Consider the following 22,860-nt stretch of genomic DNA (forward strand, 5'->3'; position numbering starts at 1 on the left):
TTGCTGGATCGATCTGGTGAAACATGGAAAAACATGCCGTCTCCAGATATGGAAATACAGACTTGGCATTTAATATGGAATTTTTTTTTTCTTGACTTGGGTTTACTTTCTGAACTCAGTATATCAATCTGGTGAGTTTCTTTTACGCTTCGGTGATTTCTTTGTTAAAAGAACCATGTCACTGATTGTCTGTCGCAGCAAGAAGTCAATAACAGGATTATATCACAGGTGGCGTGACAAAAAGTACGGACAGGTACATTTGACGATTGGCTTCACAATCGGGTATATAAGGGTTGTTGCGTTCTGTATTAGTGGAAAACAACTGCTGCACATCTACAAAAGTTCTTGCCGCTTCCCCTGGAGATGGTTCGTCAACTCGTCAATGCTGTTTGTCATTTAGTGGTGGTTTTACGAAATTCCGGCATGAAACAGAGTGCTATTGCTTGGCAGTATGGCATTACTCAAGGTCAGGTGTCAAATATCCTGAAACGAAATGCTCAGAGGGGTTTCCCTACTCCAATACCGAGTCCAGGACGTCCCCGCAAAACCACAAGGAGGGATGATCGCCAGCTGCACCGGTTAGTCCGCAATGGCCGTACCAAGTTAGCTAATCGGCTTAGGGCTGAGTGGCAGCAACTGACAAATGTGCCTGTATCCAGAAGGCTAGTCAACCAACGACTGGTTCAAGCAGGCTATCGTGCCAGGCATCCCCTGAGAAAGCCACGTCTGACCAGACAACACCGCCAGCGCCGATTGCAGTGGGCCAGAGAGCACCGTCAATGGCAGCCAGGACACTGGAATCACGTGATCTTCAGTGACGAGTCTAGATTTCTGGTCTATCGTCAAGATGGCCGCGTCCAAGTGCGCAGACAAGTGCATGAAACCTACAACGAAGATTGTATAGTGTCAAGAGTCCAAGCTGGAGGTGGTGGGGTGACCGTTTGGGCTGCTTTTCATGCAGGGGGCAAAACTGACCTGGTTGTTCTGAATGGAAACCTGAACCAGTTCAAGCACAGGGCCATTCTGGAAGAAATATTGCTTCCATTTGTTCGTGCAGCCTTTCGAGGAAGCTTTGTCTTCCAAGATGACAATGCACGGCCTCATCGTGCTAGCATGATCCAACACTTTCTTGCTGACCATGGTGTAGAGCATATGGAGTGGCCTGCCATGTCCCCGTATATGAATCCGATGGAGAACTTGTGGGCAGAATTAACGTGTCAAATCGACAACTTGGACCAGCAGCCTGCCTCTGTGCATGAATTGCAGCAGGCTATTGTAACTGCATGGCAAGCGATTCCTGTCCAAACCTTGGCAAATCTCGTGAACAGCACGCCTCAATGTGTACGTGCTCTCCTGAATGCTCGTGTGGGTTACAGAAAGTACTGAACTGTAATTGTACTGTCCGTAATCCCAGTCGTAATTTAACTTTTGTTTAAAAATTTTTTGGCTAATGTGCAAAATAAAGAGATACTTCTGGAAAACGCACAGAAGTTTAACACAGTACCGTCCGTGAATTGAGTTCGATATCAATTTACATCACTTTCAAGGATCAATTTATTTGCTTCGAAATGTCAAATGTGGTTTTTGTTTCTTTTAAAGGTCACATTAACAAAATCTAGAATAATTTCAACATAATTCCAATTAACTTTTGGTTCTAAGTCAGCTTGAAAAGTAAGTTCACCCCCACAAAAAAAATATTCCATATTAAATGCCAAGTCTGTATATCCACACAATTAATGTTGGGAGCTATCTGCACAAATACCGTGGGTGTGATCCACAGAAGGAAATTAGGTTTGACCAGCAGAAGTACCGAAGTTAGATGAGATCCACACAAGATGGGTGTGAATGAATGTACTGGGATATCTTAGATATATTTTAAGTGGTTTATTCATGCCTGCAGCTTCAGAAATCAACTCTTGCAGGATCTTACTCTAATTCACCAAATGTCTGTCCGTCTGTCTGTCTGTCCGTCTGTTCCCAGGTACCGCAAAAACGGCTGAACCGATCGCAACGAAATTTTTGGTGGGTAATCCTGGGGTCCCTTGGAGTAAAATAGGCTATATTGTGTTTCCAATTTTTCCAATTTCCAATTTTTCCAAACACGATGGAACAATATTTACCGATATGAACATTGATATGGCTTTTATTGAAATTCTACAAATACTGCTTAGATTTTGATGATTTGCGTGTGATATGATTTAACGGATGTTTATATAAATCGTTTAAAATAAAAAAAACCCTCCAATTTCTGATATTTTGCCTTTTCATTTGGGCCTCCCAATTGAAGCCCCGCCTATAGGGCGGGTACCGTTGCTAGTTGCGAAAATGTTGTGTCTTCCTTCCACAGTATCATCGAAGAGAAAAGAGCTCTTGTCATGTCCAACAATGATGTCATAACTATAGAGGCAGATCACATGATTATCCATGTACCCTGCACTGGGTATTTGGTGTTCAAGGCTGGAATTTACATGGCTTGCTGGTCATCAGAAAGACTGTCAAAATCTCCATATAATTGCTGAGAGACTATATCTACATATTCTCAGTCTAATGTACAATACATATGCTGTTACATATATAGCGTAGATGCTGCTGAAGCATTTTATTGGCAAGGGTTATGCTGGGTGGTTTGCCATTGTCATCCCAACAGTATTTCAGGCAGGAATTTGGAATTTGGTCAGGTTGCCGGCGATAAGTCGCCTACTCTTCACGAAGAACACCTTGGAATCTTTAACGTCCACCAACTAATGTTAGCAAACGGTACGTCCAGTTTAACGTCCATCCAAGGGACGGAACACACTTATGAATCGCCTGCCTGTGAAACACCGGGATGTGTGGGTTGTTTATAGCTGGGTTGGGAATCCCAAGTTTATAGCAGGGTTGGGATTCGAATGCAAGCTCGACAACCTCGAGAGTGCAGGTCATTCTTCCAGCCCTATCTACATATTAGCCATTGGGTATATGGAATACAGGCATCTCTATTCAAGTTAGTGCTGCCTCCTCCCACGTGTCCCATACATCCTCCTTTATTTGCCTTATTCCTCCATTACCTCCCAATTTCGTTTCCCTTTTCTTTCCCATCTTACCCCACTCTGCCGTCCTCTCTTTTCATATAAAGCTTGACGTAAACTATTTTTGTCCTGATAAAGAGGGTGTTAAGGCAGAACCAGAGTTATCCAAGACTGTGTTGATATAATCATACAAAAATCCACCTGAACAATCAATGTCCCTCCATTTTGGGTGATGATCCATGGTAATACCTTGCGGAATTCTCCCCTTTTGTTTGGAATTTCTCTTCCTTATATCCACCTTCCCCATTTTTTGCTGAAGCAATATGTACAGTCATGGCCAAAAATATTGGAACCCTTGCACTTTTATCAAATAACTCACAATTTTCTTGAAAAATAAGTTGAAATTGACAAAAGTATTTGGTGTCCACAATTCTTTATTTCACTGTTAATATTACAAAACCTTTGTTTTTGATTAAGAACATAATATATCCTTTTTAATTCAGAAAATAAAAAGAAATGGAATTGACAAAATTATTGACACACGAGACTTAATATTTGGTAGCACGGCCTTTGGACAAAATAACTGCAGTCAAACACTTCCTATAACCATGAATGAGCTTCCTACACCTCTCTACTGGCAGTTTGACCCACTATTCTTGTGCAAAATGCTCCAGTTCTCCCAGATTTGAAGGGTGCCTTCTCCCAACTGCTGTTTCAGATCTCACCACAGGTGTTCAATGAGATTTAGATCTGGACTCATTGCTGGCCACTTCAGAACAGTCCATCATTTTGTCTTGAACCATTCCTGGGTGCTTTTTGAAGTTTGTTTGAGGTCATTGTCCTGCTACAAGACCCATGACCTTCGATGTAGACCCAGCTTTCTGACACTGGGTTGAACATTGTGCTCCAAAATGCCTTGGTAATATCCTGATATCATGATGCCATGCACACATTCAAGGCACCCAATGCGCAGCACAGAAACCCGAAAACATCACTGAACCTCCTCCATGTTTGACTGTAGGGAAGGTGTTATTTTCTTTAAAGGCTTCATTTTGTTTTCTGTAAACATAGAGATCATGTGCTTCACTTAAAAGCTCTAATTTGGTCTCATCTGTCCACAGGACATTCTCCCAGAAGGATTTTGGCTTGTTCAGGTGTGTTTTGGCAACTCCAGAGGGCTTTCTTATTTCTCTCTCTCAGCAGTGGGGTCCTCCTAGATCTCCTACCATAGAACCCGCTTTCATTGAGTTGGCGACGGATGGTGCGAGTTAAACTGCCGTACCTTGTGTCTGAAGGTCAGCTTGAATCTGTTTGGCAGTTGATTGAGGTGCTTTCTCCACCATTCAAACAATCCTTCGCTACAATCTTTGATCAAGTTTTCTCTTGCGGCCAGGTGCAGGGAGTTTGGCTACAGTCCCATTGGCCTTATACTTCCTGATAACATTGTGTACGGTGGACATAGGAACATCAAGATCTCTGGAGATGGACATGTAGCCTTGAGATTGTCAATGCTTGGCTACAATCTTCTGTCTGACCTCCTCAGACAATTCTCTGTTTTTTTCTTTTCTCCATGCTCATTTTGGTACACACAGTGACACAAAACAGCAGAATGACTCCTTTTCTCTATTCAAACTGGTTGAATGAGTGATTTTTAAAATATTGCAGGCACCTGCAACTCACGACAGGTGAGTTCAATTAAAAAGTAAAGGAGAATCACCTTCTTGAAATCTAATTATTTCTAACAACTTCTAAAAGGTTCCAATAATTTTGTCCGGGCCATTTTAGGATTTCTGTGTGGAATTAGCTAAGATTTAGTGATTTTTTCAGCTTTTTTGTTTTGTTCCACTGCAAACCAAAGAAATACATATGTAAATACCAAAATATTTTTTAATTCCAACAATTTTCTGGAAGAAATGGTGCATTATTTGAAAAAAGTGCAGAGGTGCAAATATTTTTGCCCACGACCGTACATTTTTGGGAAGCCACACATCTTACCCTCTTTCCTTATATAAACACATGAACCAGTGCCAACTATATATTCCAGAATGTGATCATTTCTCTTTTGAGTCTGCTTGTGATGTTTCGAAAAAAAATTTAATCTGTTGAGACTTTGGTGCAAAACAGGAGAGAAAAATCAGTTCAAATGAAAATGATAACGACATGTTGACATGTTAACGACTGCGCGTGTTGAGCATATCTTTAATTTGTGAATTATCAAAGGTTCGTGTCATATTAAAGTGACGCAATATGGGCCATGATGTCCCCAAGAGGGATAGCATGACAAAGGATGTCTAGGCTTGTGGGTGGGTGACACCAATCTATCCATACATATGAAATCCCTAAGGATCGCAGGCTAGCCGCAGTCGCACTAACAAGGTTAACGGAAGAGCAAAAAGCAGACGTGAACGTATGCTCAATTAAAGTGGTGATATTTCGGAGAGCAATTTAGGCGGTGTTTGAGTAATTATCATCCTGAGAGCTGTGTAAATATCAAGGTGGAGATGGAAGGCCGTGGTTGGGTAAGCTAAAGGTGCTGGGCCGCTCCACGCTTCCTGTGCCTGCTGGAACGTTCTCGAAGCCGTGGGGCATCCTCGCAATGTCTCGGAGATATGTCAGGTTAAAGTCAAATTACTGTTTTATTTTCATTCTTAAAGGCGGGTCATGCGCACATAGACACGTGATCACTGATTTTGAGTTGGGACTCGTGATTCTCCTCCATTCTCTTCCAAATGTAAGACATTCTAACGTCGATTTGTGAATAACTTTTGATGCACTCTGAACTTTATGCTTGAGGTTCTTGTTTAAGCGAAAATGTTGCTCTCGACAGGGCTCAGGATGCACCTATTCACTTTACCTTAAAAAAGAAATATATATATATATACCTACACCTGAGTCAGCATGAGATGAGAGTCTATCTATACAGTATTTGTACCCTTTGCTCATTTATAAAAGGTACAATTTGGTTTCGATTTCTGAAAACGTTCCATCAACTATAAGTTAAGAGAACGCCGCTGTCATTAGGAGTGGAATTTACTACCAATAAGCCATATACACGTTCTGACGTCATCGCATGCTCGCAAATAATTCAGGGAAGCATCAAAATGTGTTCAGAAGACCTTGACCCAATGTATAGAAGAAAAATAGCATTACTTTTGCATCTTCAGATGCTTAGGGCTGCCAAAGCAGTTTCTATTGGCTACTGTGCACAAACCTGGATGAGTTGCCACTCTGACGCAGGATACTCGGATGGCTCATTCTTCCCAGCAAGCTGGTACCCATTTTACCAACCTCAGAAGGATGACAGGCTGAGTCAACCCACCTAGTGTTAATTCAATTGCTTGACAGTGGCTTGAACTCAGTCAGGGCTCTGAAATCTCAGACCACCCACCTTAACCGTTAAGCCAACACCAGGCTTCCACCGTATATAGGCGGGATGAGATCTGTAGGCCAGCAGACCGAAAGAACCGGCTGACATCAGATCAATGTCATACCAGAGGAAAATGACGTCCTTCGAATATAATAGATACGCTTGTCGAGGGGTGTACTACTTATAATTAACAAAAAAACACATAAACACAACTTTCCTGACAATTTGACCAAATGTATCGAGTTGTATTAAGGTTTTAATTCTTGTTTTTTATACAAGATCGAGGCTCGTGTAAGAGCTAACATTAATCACAAAAAAAAAAAACTGACACATAAAACATATGATAAAGGGAGCGGGAGACAAGATGGGGAGAGAGAGGGGGAAGCACACAAGTACAACAGTAGAGAACAGGGACATCGGGAGATCTGTGGGAGGGAGAGGGCTTGGGGGAGGACGCAAATGAAGGGAGGGGGGAGGAGGTGTAAGAAGGTGGGGGGTGGGAGAGGTATAAAACATAGGCCAAATATAGGCCAAAGGTCAACATAGGCCAAAGGTCAACAACATTTTTCAAATCTCTAAAATCCTCAATTTTCATCCGATTGACTTGAAATCTGAATAGGATTTTCATATTTGCCAACTGAAACCAACCACCAACTATTTTTGAGGTCAGCATAGGCTAAAAGGTTAACATAGGCCAAAATGTCAACATCGGCCAAAATGTCAACATCGGCCAAAATATCAACATAGGTCAAATTTCTAAAATCCTCAATTTTCATCCGATTGACTTGAAATCTGAATGGGATTTTCATATCCGCTAACTGAATTCAACCACCAACTATTTTTGAGGTCAACATAGGCCAAAAGGTCAACATAGGCCAAATTTCTAAAATTGTCAATTTTCATCCGATTAACTGGATTTGAAGTTGATTTGCATATCAGATCACATAATTCAACCACTAACTATTTGTGAAGTCAAAATGATTCTCATCCCTCATGGTCCCCCTGTGCTGTCTTTCCCTCATGGTCCCCCTGTGCTGTCTTTCCCTCGTGGTCCCCCTGTACTGTCTTTCCCTCGTGGTCCCCCTGTGCTGTCTTTACCTCGCGGTCCCCCTGTGCTGTCTTTCCCTCGTGGTCCCCCTGTGCTGCCTTTCCCTCGTGGTCCCCCTGTGCTGTCTTTCCCTCGCGGTCCCCCTGTGCTGTCTTTCCCTCGTGGTCCCCCTGTGCTGTCTTTCCGTCGTGGTCCCCATGTGCTGTCTTTCCGTCGTGGTCCCCCTGTGCTGTCTTTCCCTCGTGGTCCCCCTGTGCTGTCTTTCCCTTGTGGTCCCCCTGTGCTGTCTTTCCCTCGTGGTCCCCCTGTGCTGTCTTTCCCTCGTGGTCCCCCTGTGCTGTCTTTCCCTCGTGGTCCCCCTGTGCTGCCTTTCCCTCGTGGTCCCCCTGTGCTGTCTTTCCCTCGCGGTCCCCCTGTGCTGTCTTTCCCTCGTGGTCCCCCTGTGCTGTCTTTCCGTCGTGGTCCCCATGTGCTGTCTTTCCGTCGTGGTCCCCCTGTGCTGTCTTTCCCTCGTGGTCCCCCTGTGCTGTCTTTCCCTTGTGGTCCCCCTGTGCTGTCTTTCCCTCGTGGTCCCCCTGTGCTGTCTTTCCCTCGCGGTCCCCCTGTGCTGTCTTTCCGTCGCGGTCCCCCTGTGCTGTCTTTCCCTCGCGGTCCCCCTGTGCTGTCTTTCCCTTGTGGTCCCCCTGTACTGTCTTTCCCTCACGGTCCCCCTGTGCTGTCTTTCCCTCGTGGTCCCCCTGTCCTGTCTTTCCCTCACGGTCCCCCTGTACTGTCTTTCCCTCGCGATCCACCTGTACTGTCTTTCCCTCGTGGTCCCCCTGTGCTATCTTTCCCTCGCGGTCCCCCTGTGCTGTCTTTCCCTCGGGGTCCCCCTGTGCTGTCTTTCCCTCGCGGCCCCCCTGTGCTGTCTTTCCCTCGCAGTCCCCCTGTGCTGTCTTTCCCTCGCGGTCCCCCTGTACTGTCTTTCCCTCGCGGTCCCCCTGTACTGTCTTTCCCTCGCGGTCCCCCTGTACTGTCCTTTCCTCGCGGTCCCCCTGTGCTGTCTTTCCCTCGCGGTCCCTCTGTACTGTCTTTCCCTCGCGGTCCCCCTGTGCTGTCTTTCCCTCGCGGTCCCCCTGTACTGTCTTTCCCTCGCGGTCCCCCTGTACTGTCTTTCCCTCGCGGTCCCCCTGTACTGTCTTTCCCTCGCGGTCCCCCTGTGCTGTCTTTCCCTCGCGGTCCCCCTGTGCTGTCTTTCCCTCGCAGTCCCCCTGTGCTGTCTTTCCCTCGTGGTCCCCCTGTGCTGTCTTTCCCTCGCGGTCCCCCTGTACTGTCTTTTCCTCGCGGTCCCCCTGTGCTGTCTTTCCCTCGCGGTCCCTCTGTACTGTCTTTCCCTCGCGGTCCCCCTGTGCTGTCTTTCCCTCGCGGTCCCCCTGTACTGTCTTTCCCTCGCGGTCCCCCTGTACTGTCTTTCCCTCGCGGTCCCCTGTGCTGTCTTTCCCTCGCGGTCCCCCTGTGCTGTCTTTCCCTCGCGGTCCCACTGTGCTGTCTTTCCCTCGCGGTCCCCCTGTGCTGTCTTTCCCTCGCGGTCCCCCTGTGCTGTCTTTCCCTCGCGGTCCCCCTGTGCTGTCTTTCCCTCGCGGTCCCCCTGTACTGTCTTTCCCTCGCGGTCCCCCTGTACTGTCTTTCCCTCGCGGTCCCCCTGTACTCTCTTTCCCTCGCGGTCCCCCTGTGCTGTCTTTCCCTCGCGGTCCCCCTGTACTGTCTTTCCCTCGCGGTCCCCCTGTACTGTCTTTCCCTCGCGGTCCCCCTGTACTGTCTTTCCCTCGCGGTCCCCCTGTGCTGTCTTTCCCTCGCGGTCCCCCTGTACTGTCTTTCCCTCGCGGTTGTCAGCTCTTTCACGAGCCTCGATTCAGTATACAAAAAAAAACACATGGACACTGCTAGGACTTCCAGGAAAGAAGTCGGTATTTCCAAAAAGTGGATCTGGGGTGAATTAATGGGGGTAGAAAAGATCAAGGTTTTGTATGGGGGAAGATAAGAGATGGTGGTGGACAGCCGTTTTAAAGACCTGGAGGGAGGAGTGGGGTTGAAGAGAGTGAGGGAGTTTGTTCCAGAGGCGGGAGAAAAGAGGAATGAAGGAGTGAAGGTGAGCAGAGAGTCTTGATTTTGGCAGTTTAACCATGAGAGGGTTGCTTGCAGATCTTGTGCGATCTGTAGGAATATTTGGGGACAGAGCACAGATAGAGCTGGGGGAGCAAGGCCGGAGAGGAGTCGGTAGAAGACAGAAAGCTCACAAACCTGGCTGCGGTGAGTGAGTGAAAGGCCCTCGGAGTTAGCTTCATCGTGGGAGATTCCAATGATTCTGATTCCTGATTCCAATGATTCCAAAGATTCCAATTTTTGCTTTTATACAAAATTACTGTTTCTACAAGCTGTATTCATGGAAGCTATTTTCAAATTTTGTAATATTTTAAAGCAAGTTTTGTAATATTTTTATTCAAATTTTGTAATATTTTAATCAAGTTTTGTAATATTTTTATTCAAGTTTTGCGATATTTTTATTCAAGATTTATAACATTTTTAGTCAAGTTTTGTAATATATTCATTCAAATTTTGTAATATTTTTTATTTAAGTTTTGCAATATCTTCAAGTTTTGTAACATTTTCCTTCTCATTTTGTAACATTTTCATTCTCATTTTGTAACATTTTATATCAAGTTTTGTCACATTTACATTCTAATTTTGTAAGTTTCATTCAAATTTTGTAAGTGTTTTTGTTCAAATTTAAAATCATTTTTATTCAACTTTTGTTACATTTTTATTCAAGTTTTGTAATATTTTAGTTCAAGTTTTGTATTATTTTTATTCAAGTTTTGTAACATTTTTATTCAAATTTTGTAATATTTTTATTCAAGTTTTGTAACATTTTTATTCAAATTTTGTGACATTCTTTTGCAAGTTTTGTCACATTCTTAATTAAGTTTTGTAGCATTCTTATTCAAGTTTTGTAACATTCTTATTCAAGTTTTGGAACATTTGAATTCAAATTTTGTAACAGTTTCATTCAAATTTGCAATACTGTATTTTTATTCAACTTTTGTAACATTTGTATTCAAATTTTGTAACATTTTTATTCAAGATTTGTAACATTTTTATTCAGATTTTATAACATTTTTATTCAAATTTTGTAACATTTTTATTCAAAATTTGTATTATTTTTATTCTAGGTTTGTAACATTTTTATTCAAATTTTGTGACATTCTTTTGCAAGTTTTGTCACATTCTTAATCAAGTTTTGTCACATTCTTATTCAAGTTTTGTAACATTCTTATTCAAGTTTTGGAACATTTGAATTCAAATTTTGTAACAGTTTCATTCAAATTTGCAATACTGTATTTTTATTCAACTTTTGTAACATTTGTATTCAAATTTTGTAACATTTTTATTCAAGATTTGTAACATTTTTATTCAGATTTTATAACATTTTTATTCAAATTTTGTAACATTTTTATTCAAAATTTGTATTATTTTTATTCTAGGTTTGTAACATTTTTATTCAAATTTTGTAACATTCTTATTCAAATTTTGTAACATTCTTGTTCAAGTTTTGTAACATTTTTATGCAGGTTTTGTAGCTGTAAATAACACTGTGCAAGAGCCATCAATTTCATTCTTAAGTCATGAGTTAGTTAGTTCTTATCACAATCGTTATTACTCTCACCTGAGGAGAGGGTATGGAGAGGTTTGTTTGTCTGTTTGTTACTTGCCAGAAAGATTCCGGCAAGTATGTTGGTTGGTTGGTTTGTCTGTCTGTCTGTTTGTCTGTTTGTTACTTGCCGGAAAAGATTCCGGCAAGTATGTTGATCGGTTGGTTTGTCTGTTTGTCTGTTTGTCTGTCTGTCTGTCTGTTTGTTTGTACGCAGCACTATGTCTACATCGTTACACCTAGAATCGCCAAACTTTACACACATATTTGTCTTGCCCTGGAATAGACTGTGCCCAATTTTTAACTCTCTCGGCCCAAGGCCTCCATTATGACATCATAATTTGATAATTCGACAAGTACAAAACTTCATCCAATCAAGATGCAATTTCTTGAGCGACACGACGGCATAAAGTGGTGGAGAAAAAAATAAATAATGATGACGTCATCGGTCACGTGGTTCGGCCGCCATCTTGGAAAAACCGAAATATTTTGCAACTCTATATCTCCGAAAGTACGAAATAGAAAAAATTGAGACATGGCTCCTTGTAAAGAACTCTCCATGGGGAATAAAATATGTTAATGATGATGTCATTGGTGCCTCCATTATGACGTCATAATTCGACAAGTACAAAACTTCATCCGATCAAGATGCAATTTCTTGAGCGCCATGTCGGCATAAACTGGTGGAGAAAAAAACTAATGATGACGTCATCGGTCACGTGGTTCGGCCGCCATCTTGGAAAAACCGAAAAATTTTGCACCTCTATATCTCCGAAAGTGCTGAATAGAAAAATTAAGACATGGCTCATTGTAAAGAACTCTCCATGGGGAATAAAATATGTTAATGATGATGTCATAGGTGCCTCCATTATGACGTCATAATTCGACAAGTACAAAACTTCATCCGATGAAGATGAAATTTATTGAGAATCATCAAGGAAAAATTAGTTTAGAAAACAAATAATGATGATGTCATCGGTCACGTGGTTCAGCTGCCATATTTGTCCAAAATGGCTGATAAAAAGTACATTCCGGCAAGTCCTCGGTCTCTGACCGATTTTTCATCTGTTTGTCTGTCTGTTTGTGCGCAGTACTACGTCTACATCGTTGCACACAGAATCGCCAAACTTTACACACATATTTGTCTTGCCCTGGAATTGACTGTGCCCAATTTTTAACTCTCTAGGCCCAGGGCCTCCATTATGACGTCATAATTCGATAATTCGACAAGTACAAAACTTCATCCAATCAAGATGCAATTTCTTCAGCACCATGTTGGCATAAACTGGTGGAGAAAAAAAAGAATGATGACGTCATCGGTCACGTGGTTCGGCCGCCATCTTGGAAAAACCGAAAAATTTTGCACCTCTATATCTCCGAAAGTGCTGAATAGAAAAAATTGACATGGCTCATTGCAGAGAACTCTCCATGGTGAATAAAATATGTTAATGATGATGTCATAGGTGCCTCCATTATGACATCATAATTCGACAAGTACAAAACTTCATCCGATCAAGATTAAATTTATTGAGCATAATCTAGGAATAAATTAGTTTGGAAAACAATTAATGATGACGTCATCGGTCACTGGTTCTGCCGCCATATTTGTCCAAAATGGCCGATAAAAAAAGTACATTCCGGCAAGTCCTCGGTCTCTGACCGATTTTTCATTTGTTTGTTTGTTTGTCTGTCTCTTTGTTTGTTTGTCCGCACAGAATAAATATGATTTTCTCTGCAACCGTTGGTCCGATTGACAGGAAATTTTCACCATAGGTGCAACTCCACCTGTATAATTTTTTTAATGATAATTATGTCGTCATAAGTCATGTGGTATGGACGCCATCTTGAAAAAACCGAAAATTTTTGCACCTCTATATCTCCGAAAGAGCTGCATAGAAAAAATTGAGCCATGCCTCATTGTAAAGAACTCTCCATGTTGAATAACATATATTAATGATGATGTCATAGGTGCCTCCATTATGACGTCATAATTCGACAAGTACAAAACTTCATCCGATCAAGATGCAATTTCTTGAGCATAATCTAGGAATAAATTAGTTTAGAAAACAAATAATGATGATGTCATCGGTCACGTGGTTCGGCCGCCATCTTGGAAAAACCGAAAAACTTTGCACCTCTATATCTCCGAAAGTGCTGAAAAAAAAAATTGAGACATGGCTCATTGTAAAGAACTCTCCATGGAGAATAAAATATGTTAATGATGATGTCATAGGTGCCTCCATTATGACGGCATAATTCGACAAGTACAAAACTTTATCCGATCAAGATCAAATTTACTGAGCATAATCTAGGAATAAATTAGTTTGGAAAACAAACAATGATGACGTCATCGGTCACGTGGTTCTGCCACCATATTTGTCCAAAATGGCCGATACAAAGTACATTCCGGCAAGTCCTCGGTCTCTGACCGATTTTTCATTTGTTTGTTTGTTTGTCTGTCTGTCTTTTTGTTTGTTTGTCCGCATAGAATAAATATGATTTTCTCTGCAACCGTTGGTCCGATTGACAGGAAGTTTTCACCATAGGTGCAACTCCACCTGTATAATTTTTTTTAATGATAATTATGTCGTCATAAGTCACGTGGTATGGACGCCATCTTGGAAAAACCGAAAACTTTGCACCTCTATATCTCCGAAAGTGCTGCATAGAAAAAATTGAGATGTGGCTCAATGTAAAGAACTCTCCATGGGGAATAACATATGCTAATGATGATGTCATAGGTGCCTCCATTATGATGTCATAATTCGACAAGTACAAAACTTCATCCGATCAAGATGAAATTTCTTGAGCATAATCTAGGAATAAATTAGTTTAGAAATCAAATAATGATGATGTCATTGGTCACGTGGTATGGACGCCATCTTGGAAAAACCGAAAACTTTGCACCTCTATATCTCCGAAAGAGCTACATAGAAAAAATTGAGCCATGGCTCATTGTAAAGAACTCTCCATGTTGAATAACATATATTAATGATGATGTCATAGGTGCCTCCATTATGACGTCATAATTCGACAATTACAAAACTTCATCCGATCAAAAATGAAATTTATTGAGCATCATCTCGGTATAAATTGGTGGAGAAAAAAAGAATGATGAAGTCATCGGTCAAGTGGTTCGGCCGCCATATTTGTTTTAACAGAAAAGCCTTAAAAACCACTAAAAACACGTCCTGGCAAGGGTCTGCAATCTCCAATTGCTCTTTCTAGTTCATACTTGTAACAGAATCGTTATTCATGCTTGTAACAAAAAGGATCCCACACAAAACACGTAAACTTATGCATGCTTTTCCCAATAACTGTATTTAAAAATGAAAAAAAAGGTTTAAAGAAGAATAATGAAAGCCCAAACCGCCATATAGTCTGTCCCTTTACCATTGCATTATTTGCAACTCACAGGTACTCTTCGAATTTCCACGTAATGTAAAATGTGAATTCAACAATATTATGGCAACAGTATTATGAACAGTTAAATTTATCATAGGAATTGAATATTGTACAGCTATGTGTTCCGTAAAAATGATGCTGTGTTGTCGTGGTTTATACCAATCATAATAAAAACGATTATTTTGCACAAATATATATGTAATATTGAGGGAGTAGTTCAGTGACAACACAACACAACACAACACAACACAGACACTGCATATGTATACAGTCACGTGAAAAAGTAAGTACACCCCATGTAAAGTTTTGACTTTTTCAACATATTTCAACATACAGCTATTTGATCTTCATTTCAACAATATTGACAGATAAAGGTGATATAATATAACAAATATCATGAAACATTTACATTTTGTAGTCCATTGTATAATTTAAATAAATATAAATGCAAATTTCGCATGTGGAAAAAGTAAGTACACCCCTACATTTATCACTACTTCAAATACCTAAAATTAGAATCAGGTGCACCACCTCAGGTGCAAATGATTACAACATCGTTGGAGAGGATCTTGGAGGAACCTGTCTTATTTAAACCTCAGACATTTCATTTGGTTTGCTCGTTGTTGTTGAAGAGTGTGGTGTCACCATGCCTAGATCAAAAGAGTTCTCTGAGGCCTTCAGAAAGAAGGTTATAGATGCCTACGACTCTGGGAAGGGATTTAAAAAGATCTCCAAGCAATTTGAAATCAATCATTCGACTGTCCGGAAGATCATATACAAGTGGAGAAGATTCCAAACAACTGCCAACTTGTTCAGGCCAGGCCGCCCCAGCAAGTTCAGCCCGAGAGCAGACCGGAAGATGCTGAAAGAATTCTCTAAGAACCTCAGAATGTCATCACGGGACCTACAGGTATCTCTTGCCACTGTTGATGTCAAAGTGCACGAGTCTACCATGAGAAAGAGGCTGCACCAATTTGATTTACATGGGAGGTGTGCCAGGAGGAAACCTTTGCTGTCCAGAAAGAACACCAGGGCAAGACTAAAGTTTGCCAATGAACACCTAGGCAAAGACCAGCACTTCTGGAACAATGTGCTCTGGACAGATGAGTCAAAGGTAGAGCTATTTGGCCACAGTACCAGAAGACATGTTTGGCGAAAACCAAAGACAGCATTTGACCACAATAACCTGATACCAACTGTAAAGCATGGTGGTGGAAATATTATGGTTTGGGGCAGCTTTGCTACATCAGGGCCTGGGCAGCTCACCATCATATAATCCACTATGAATTCTTCATTGTACCAGAGGGTGCTTGAGGATAATGTAAGGCCATCTGTCGGAAAGGTGAAGCTCAACCGAAGGTGGACCTTGCAACGTGACAATGACCCTAAACATACCAGTAAATCCACCAAGGAATCGCTGAAAAGAAAGAAATGGAGGTTTCTGGAATGGCCAAGTCAAAGCCCGGATCTAAATCCCATCGAGATGTTGTGGGGGGATTTGAAACGAGCTGTGCATGCAAGAAACCCCTCAAACATCGCACAGCTGAAAGAATTCTGCATGGAGGAGTGGGCAATAATTTCTCCCAGTCGATGTCAGAGACTGATAGACAGTTATAAGAAACGCCTACTTGAGGTTGTTTCTGCCAAAGGGGGCAATACCACCTATTAGAGCCAAGGGTGTACTTACTTTTTCCACATGCGAAATTTGCATTTATGTTTATTTAAATTATACAATGGACAACAAAATGTAAATGTGTCATGATATTTGTTATATTATATCACCTTTATCTATCAATATTGTTGAAATGAAGATCAAATAGCTGTATGTTGAAATATGTTGAAAAAGACAAAACTTTACATGGGGTGCACTTACTTTTTCACGTGACTGTATACATATATATATATATATATATATATATACATATATATATATACCTACATATATATATATATATATATATATATGTATATATATATATATATATATATATATATATATATATATATATATATATATATATATATAAATATATATATATATATATAAAGTATGTATATATATTACGGTGGAGCTTTAAAAATTTAAAACAACTAAATTTTTATGTTTGAAAGTCCTACCCACTTAATCTGTTCCATGTAATATAGAAACACTGTATAAAACGTTTGAGCACTAAATGATTAATTATGTTTAGGGGTAGCTCAAGGGCCGCAAAGATTATGAAAATTATAAAAATTCAACGAATTACGAGTATATCAGACTATATCTTAATTTATTTTAAACAACACACTTGAACACAGTATTTATTTTTGAACACGTTAATAGTGAATTCTTTGTTCAGTTTCTGACAGAGTTCATAGTATCAGTCTGACAATGTTCAGCAAACCCCAAATTTATTATTTTCATGGCATCCCGGACAGTGTATGTTTTCTGCTATCAGGGTACATTCTGCGATGGTCCTCGACAACTTGCAGCAGGAATTGCAGCTGAGTTTCATCGCGGGTTATGAACCCACTGTACTCCTGAATGAGTGCCACTCCACGTTCAGCGTAGTCATTGACAACTTTTAGAGAGTTGACTGTTTCTGCAGCCTGCTTGTAGTCGTCTCTGTCATCCCACAAGTCCGGATCAACCGCGAGAAATCCATCTGGAAGTTCCATCATTCGCAGAAGTTTCATTGACCTTGCTGTGACGAAATCTTCCAAGTTCTTGTCCTTGAATGAATCAAGAGCAACAGTGATTCACTTGGAATGATCCTGATCTTGGTCTTCTTCATTCTTCATGGCACTCACCATCAGTCTCTTGGTTGCCGAACTGACCCGACTGTCGAAGAAAGCCAAGCTAACAAGTTCCTGTGACAAGTACCACACGTGATTGGAAAACTTGCGTGATGTTGACTTTGAGATGGCTGGATGGATTGATGAGTATACAAGCAGTGACTTCAGCAGCAGCAGGTCACTGCAAGGAGCACCTGATGCTTGAGGTGCAGAGATCAAGGCTGTCAGGTAGACACGTACTGTGAATACACACACATCACGTAATCCTCTCTTTTCTGCAGGAGTCAGTTTGAATTGAGCCTTGAACATCCAGATCTTGAGACAGTATATTACTTTGGACATCCAGCGGGCGTGGTGCATTGCTCCGGGTGACATGAATCGCACTCCTCTGGCAGGAGCAGCACCGAGAAAGACAATCACAAGTTCCAAGAATTCTTTATAATCATCTCTCGGCTGACTCTGTTTAAGATGCTTGTTGGCATAATCGATAGTGCCTTGCTTTATGTCTTCCACTAGACTTGCCACATCATCAGCTGCAATCCCAGGTTCATACTTGGCCGTGTCTATGAATCCCCAGTATTCCTGGAAGCGTTTGAAGAGTGGAACCTCGGGAGAAGATTTGGCTCCCAATCCCATACACACTTGGAACACTGCACCAATTATCAATTCCATAATGTGATGCCTGCAAGCTAGTGACAAGAGCTCCTTCTCAAGCTTCTGCTCTAGGAGGACACAGGCACCAGCGATCCGACCAGTGTTTGAGCTGGTCGTGTTAAAACACATAGCTCGGATGCTGTCGGCTACGCCCCAGTCTTCAATGGCTCCAAAGACAGCAGCAGCCTGAGCCTCGCCTGTTCCAGATGGAAGCTTGGCAACTGTGAGTAGCTGAGAAACTCCTTTCCCTGAAACCAATACTGTCTGGCGATCAACCTTCTCTTTTCCAATTAGATCAAGGATCAGTTTGCCGTCCCAGTGAACAACAAGGGGAACGTTACCCTGAAACTCCGCCTTTATATTTGCAGATCTCTGGACTCGGTGTTGTACTCTTTGTCGGCGAATTGAGTCTCTGTTTAGAGCAAGTTCATCAATGTTCTGTCCCAAGCTTTTGGCAGTTTCTGCTATAACAAAAACGGCTTTGCGGTCTGACACTTTTGTGCGATCTAGAGCGGCTGCGAGTTCTTCAGTAACGACAGTTTTTCACCCCCTCTTTCTTTTTCGTGTCTGAAATGTGATGCCTCCAGCAGCTCCCTCACTTGCATTGTCCCCAGTTTCCATATTTTCACTATCTTCTGCTGAGCTGTTTTCAGATTCAGAACCAGATGAAATCAGTTCAGCTGTAGAAGCTGCTAACTGTTTCATTTGCTCCATTCGCTGTCGCCTGGCAAGCATTTCCTCCTCTCTTTTGGACGCCGTTTTCTCCTTCGCAGCAAGCTTTACATCTACTCCAGCCAGCGACCCCCTTCTTCCCTTTTCTCGCTGGGCTAACAAGAAATCCTTGTCTTCTTGTAATACTGACGTATTGGTCAGAGCATCAGCGTGAGCGACATCAAAAAGGTCTTCAAGCCTGGAAACAAAAGCCGACTCTCTCGCGAGTTGAGTTGGTGACGTTCGCGCTTTGTTCTTTTTCAGAAGACGCCATTCTTCAAATGTCTGCTCAAGCTTGGTTTGGCAGTTTTGATGAGCTCTCATCGGGATTCTAGCTTTCTTCCAAAAGTTAGCTATTTCCGTGATGGTAACATCCGACGATTGTCTTACGGTCTCCTTCAGATCGAGATGGTGATGTAGGAAGAATCCAAGAGCCATATGCAATGATGGCAACTTGCTGCCACTTAATTCAGTCACAGAGTCGCCAAGGAGATACAACTTGGTTTGAGATCTTGTTGCTTTTTCCACAGATGACATTTTCAATCAGATATGAATCTGAAAGAAATAGAACATAGCATTAAGAAATTAAGAATCAAGAAAATTCAAACAGTTCTATTAATAACTGAGCAGTGAGCACAATGCCTCAAGCAATTACACAAACATACTGCTGTAACAGTGTTGCAGCTGTTGCTTAGTCAGCATAGTCAGTCCATTGAGTCCAAACAGTAAACAAGTCTGAACATGTCTGGAATATAAATTCATGGAAAATTTGCATTATCAATTTATCAGCAAAACAATGGGATTCGGATGATTGGTTGGATAATAGATATGAACCAGTTGAACCACAATGATTATGCTTCTATAATCTGTGATAATATTATACCATGTTTATACACCCATTGTGTCTGTGATTCTCTGCAAAGCCTGTGATAACTTCGTTTTTATTTTCAAATAGTGTTCTGTGATACACCTATGTACAGTGTTTACTTTTAGATACTATGGTGATAAGCGTTCCCAGGTCAGCGCTACATCTCATTTTAGCATTTATTGTCTAGCAGACTCTAGCTCAACGAACATTTTACTCTTTTACTATAACAGATATTGTGTATGTGCAATGTACATATTACTACTGTAATTATTTATTTAATGGAGCACAGAGTTTTATAACTTAAAGGTTTTATCTGTGTTCCCAGTAATTAATTTTACCACAATGATTGCATGTTGTGTGTATGATGATAGGAGAGAGTGTCAATTTACTTAGTAGTTAAAATTGGGTTCTTAATTTATCAACATAATTAATCTATTATCAGTAGTATGCGAAATAAAAGGGCGGCCGCAGCTTTGGGGTATCAGAAATTTTACCATCATTGCGCAACCCCTAAATATTGTTCAATTGTGCTCATATTTTGCCTGAATTTTTATGTCATATATAGGAACAAATTGAGAGGGTAAGAAGATCATATTTCAAAAGTTCAAAAATAAGCACCACCCTGATATATATATATATATTTATATATATATATATATATATATATATATATATATATCTATCTATAATTCCAGTAATCTCTGTCTGTCTGTCTGTACGTTTGTCTGTGACCGCTGTTTCTCGACAACCACGGGTCCGATATACTTTTAACTTGCCAGGTATATTGCTGGGGACCCGAGGATGTGCCTTTTCAAGGTTTCATATTAATCGGACAATTACTTACCGAGCTATGTCCAAAAAACGATTCAACCAATCAGAGAGCAGCGAACGATCGCGTGTGCCGAACGTGGCGGGCACACTCTGCCTCGGATGGCACATTTGAGAGCGTATTCATTTATTTCACGTTTGCAAACTATGTTGGCGTTAAACTATGTTTTACAACTAATAAAAACGAATTTGCGATTCATTCGCTTTCCTGCGCGTTTGTGCACGCGATGGCGATTTCTTTACCAAACTCCGGAAGCCGTTCGCTTTGGACCAAAACCATTGCATGTAAATAGAGGGGGGGGATTGTCACCACTCGCAAGCCGTTCGCTTTGGACCAAACCATTTCATGTAAATAGAGGGGGGGGATATAATTTTAGATATAGATATAGTACGGGCATGCCCTAGTATATATAATGATAATAAGGTATATATACCAGTAAAAAAATAATTATATATATATATATACATATATATATATATATACGTATATATATATATATATATATATATATATATATATACATATATATATATATATACATACATATATATATATATATATATATATATATATACAGTAAAAAAAAAAAAAAAAAAAAAAAAAAAAAATATATATATATATATATATATATATATATATATATATATAGTACCAGTAAAAAAATACTTTTATTTATATATATATATACAGTGCGTATCAAAAAAAGGTATTGCTGTCACATCATTGCTGTCACACATGACCGAGTACATGTTCATTGAAAATGACAAGTTCAAATCGCATTTTTACAAGTTTGGCTAATCGGTGCAAGACAGTTTTAAATGGACGCATTACTTGTCGACTGCTAAGTTGATTATGTAAAATTGTTAAGCTGGTCTGGTAATCGTCGGTTGCGTCATCCTTTGTTTATCATGGGTATTTAAGATGGGCCGACAGTGTATGGGTTTAGAGACAGTCTGAGTCATTGAAAAGATGGTTCAACTTACGACTGAACAGTGGACCTTCGTGGTTACAACCTTTCACCAAACTGGAAGTTTGCAGCGAACTCGTGATGCGTTCAGGGAGCGTTTCCCAGAACGGGAGCCTCCAGCAGCCAAAACCATCTGGGCGAATGTTAGAAAATACCAAGAGCATGGCACTAGCCTCAACCGCAACAAGGGGATTTCTGGTAGGAGGTGCACTGGGCGATCGGAAATGAACATTGCAGCAGTAAGGCAGCAAGTTTTGGAGCATCCTAGGGATACCAGCGCAAGATGAAATAGGACGGGATTGCCTTCGGCAACATTCAACCGAATCACAAGACTGGACCTCCACCAACATCCATATCGGATTCACATTCGGCATCAACTTACGCCAGGGGATTTTTTCCAGGAGGCGGGTGCTTGCCAGATGGTTGATAGCACGTTGCGAAGCAGATGTCAATTTCCTGCGGTATCCTGTTATCGGCGACGAAGCTGCTTTCGCCATGGATGGCAAGGTCAATACCCATAATGTACTTGAATATGCACCGACAGGACAACCCCCAGAATTTAATTTTGACACCAACATGAATCGACAAAAGTGGACTGTTTGGTTGGTACTTTGTGGAAGTGGTCAGGTGATCGGACCATTTTTCTTTCAAAGGAATGTCAATCGTAACAGGTATCTGTGTCGGGATTCCTCTATAACTCAAGAAGAGGCACGTTTTGGTGCAAGAGTGGTTTAATAAAAAATCGAATAAACACAATTGTGGAGCGCGTCCAGAAATGCAATGCTTTGTCACACAAGGCAGTACAAATCCGAGCCACACTGAAAATACTCTGAAACAAGATTCCTTATATAATCGAACAGTCTAAAAAACTCTCCGTTGAAGTAATGACCTCAGACAAGAGAGGGCCGAGTTAGAAGGCACAGATGTGTGTGAAAGTAAGATATTTCTCAAGCAATTATTCCAAACAAGTTGGGCTCACAAGGCCCAGGGATGCGTTCTCATAATCGAGTTCAATGGTGTTATACTTGGCAGTAAAACATATTGAGGCAGGGCATGAACAAATCAAAGGATACATATTAGATCATACTCTGCTCGAGGTTAAACAATAATTAAATGGCAACTATTCCCATAACTTTTCCCGTCTCCAAGGCTGGATCTGACCGAGCCGTGAAACAACATGTTTTGCAATTGAATCTAGTTTTTTTGAAGCAAGCAAAAGAAAGACAATTATATATATATTTCTCAGGTGCCCTGGGGAACGTGGTGCCCCCCCCCCCCTTCCCGACATCTGCAGATGATTAATGATGAAGTTCTACCGCAGCTGGAGGATAACTTTGAGCAACAGGTTTGTGGCGTCTTCAGATATCTCTGGTGGGCCCAAGACGGCGCCCCAGCACAGAGTCTTATCGCTGTCCAAGATCGACTGAGGGAACTCTTTGGAGACCGAGTCATCACCCTCAACCATGCAGTGGAATGGCCACCAAGATCACCTGACCTCACACCATGTGATTATTTTCTTTGGGGACATTTAAAGAACAAG

Source organism: Myxine glutinosa, chromosome 1 (genome assembly GCF_964187855.1).
Source record: "Myxine glutinosa chromosome 1, kmMyxGlut1.1, whole genome shotgun sequence".
NCBI classification, from domain to species: Eukaryota; Metazoa; Chordata; class Myxini; order Myxiniformes; family Myxinidae; genus Myxine; species Myxine glutinosa.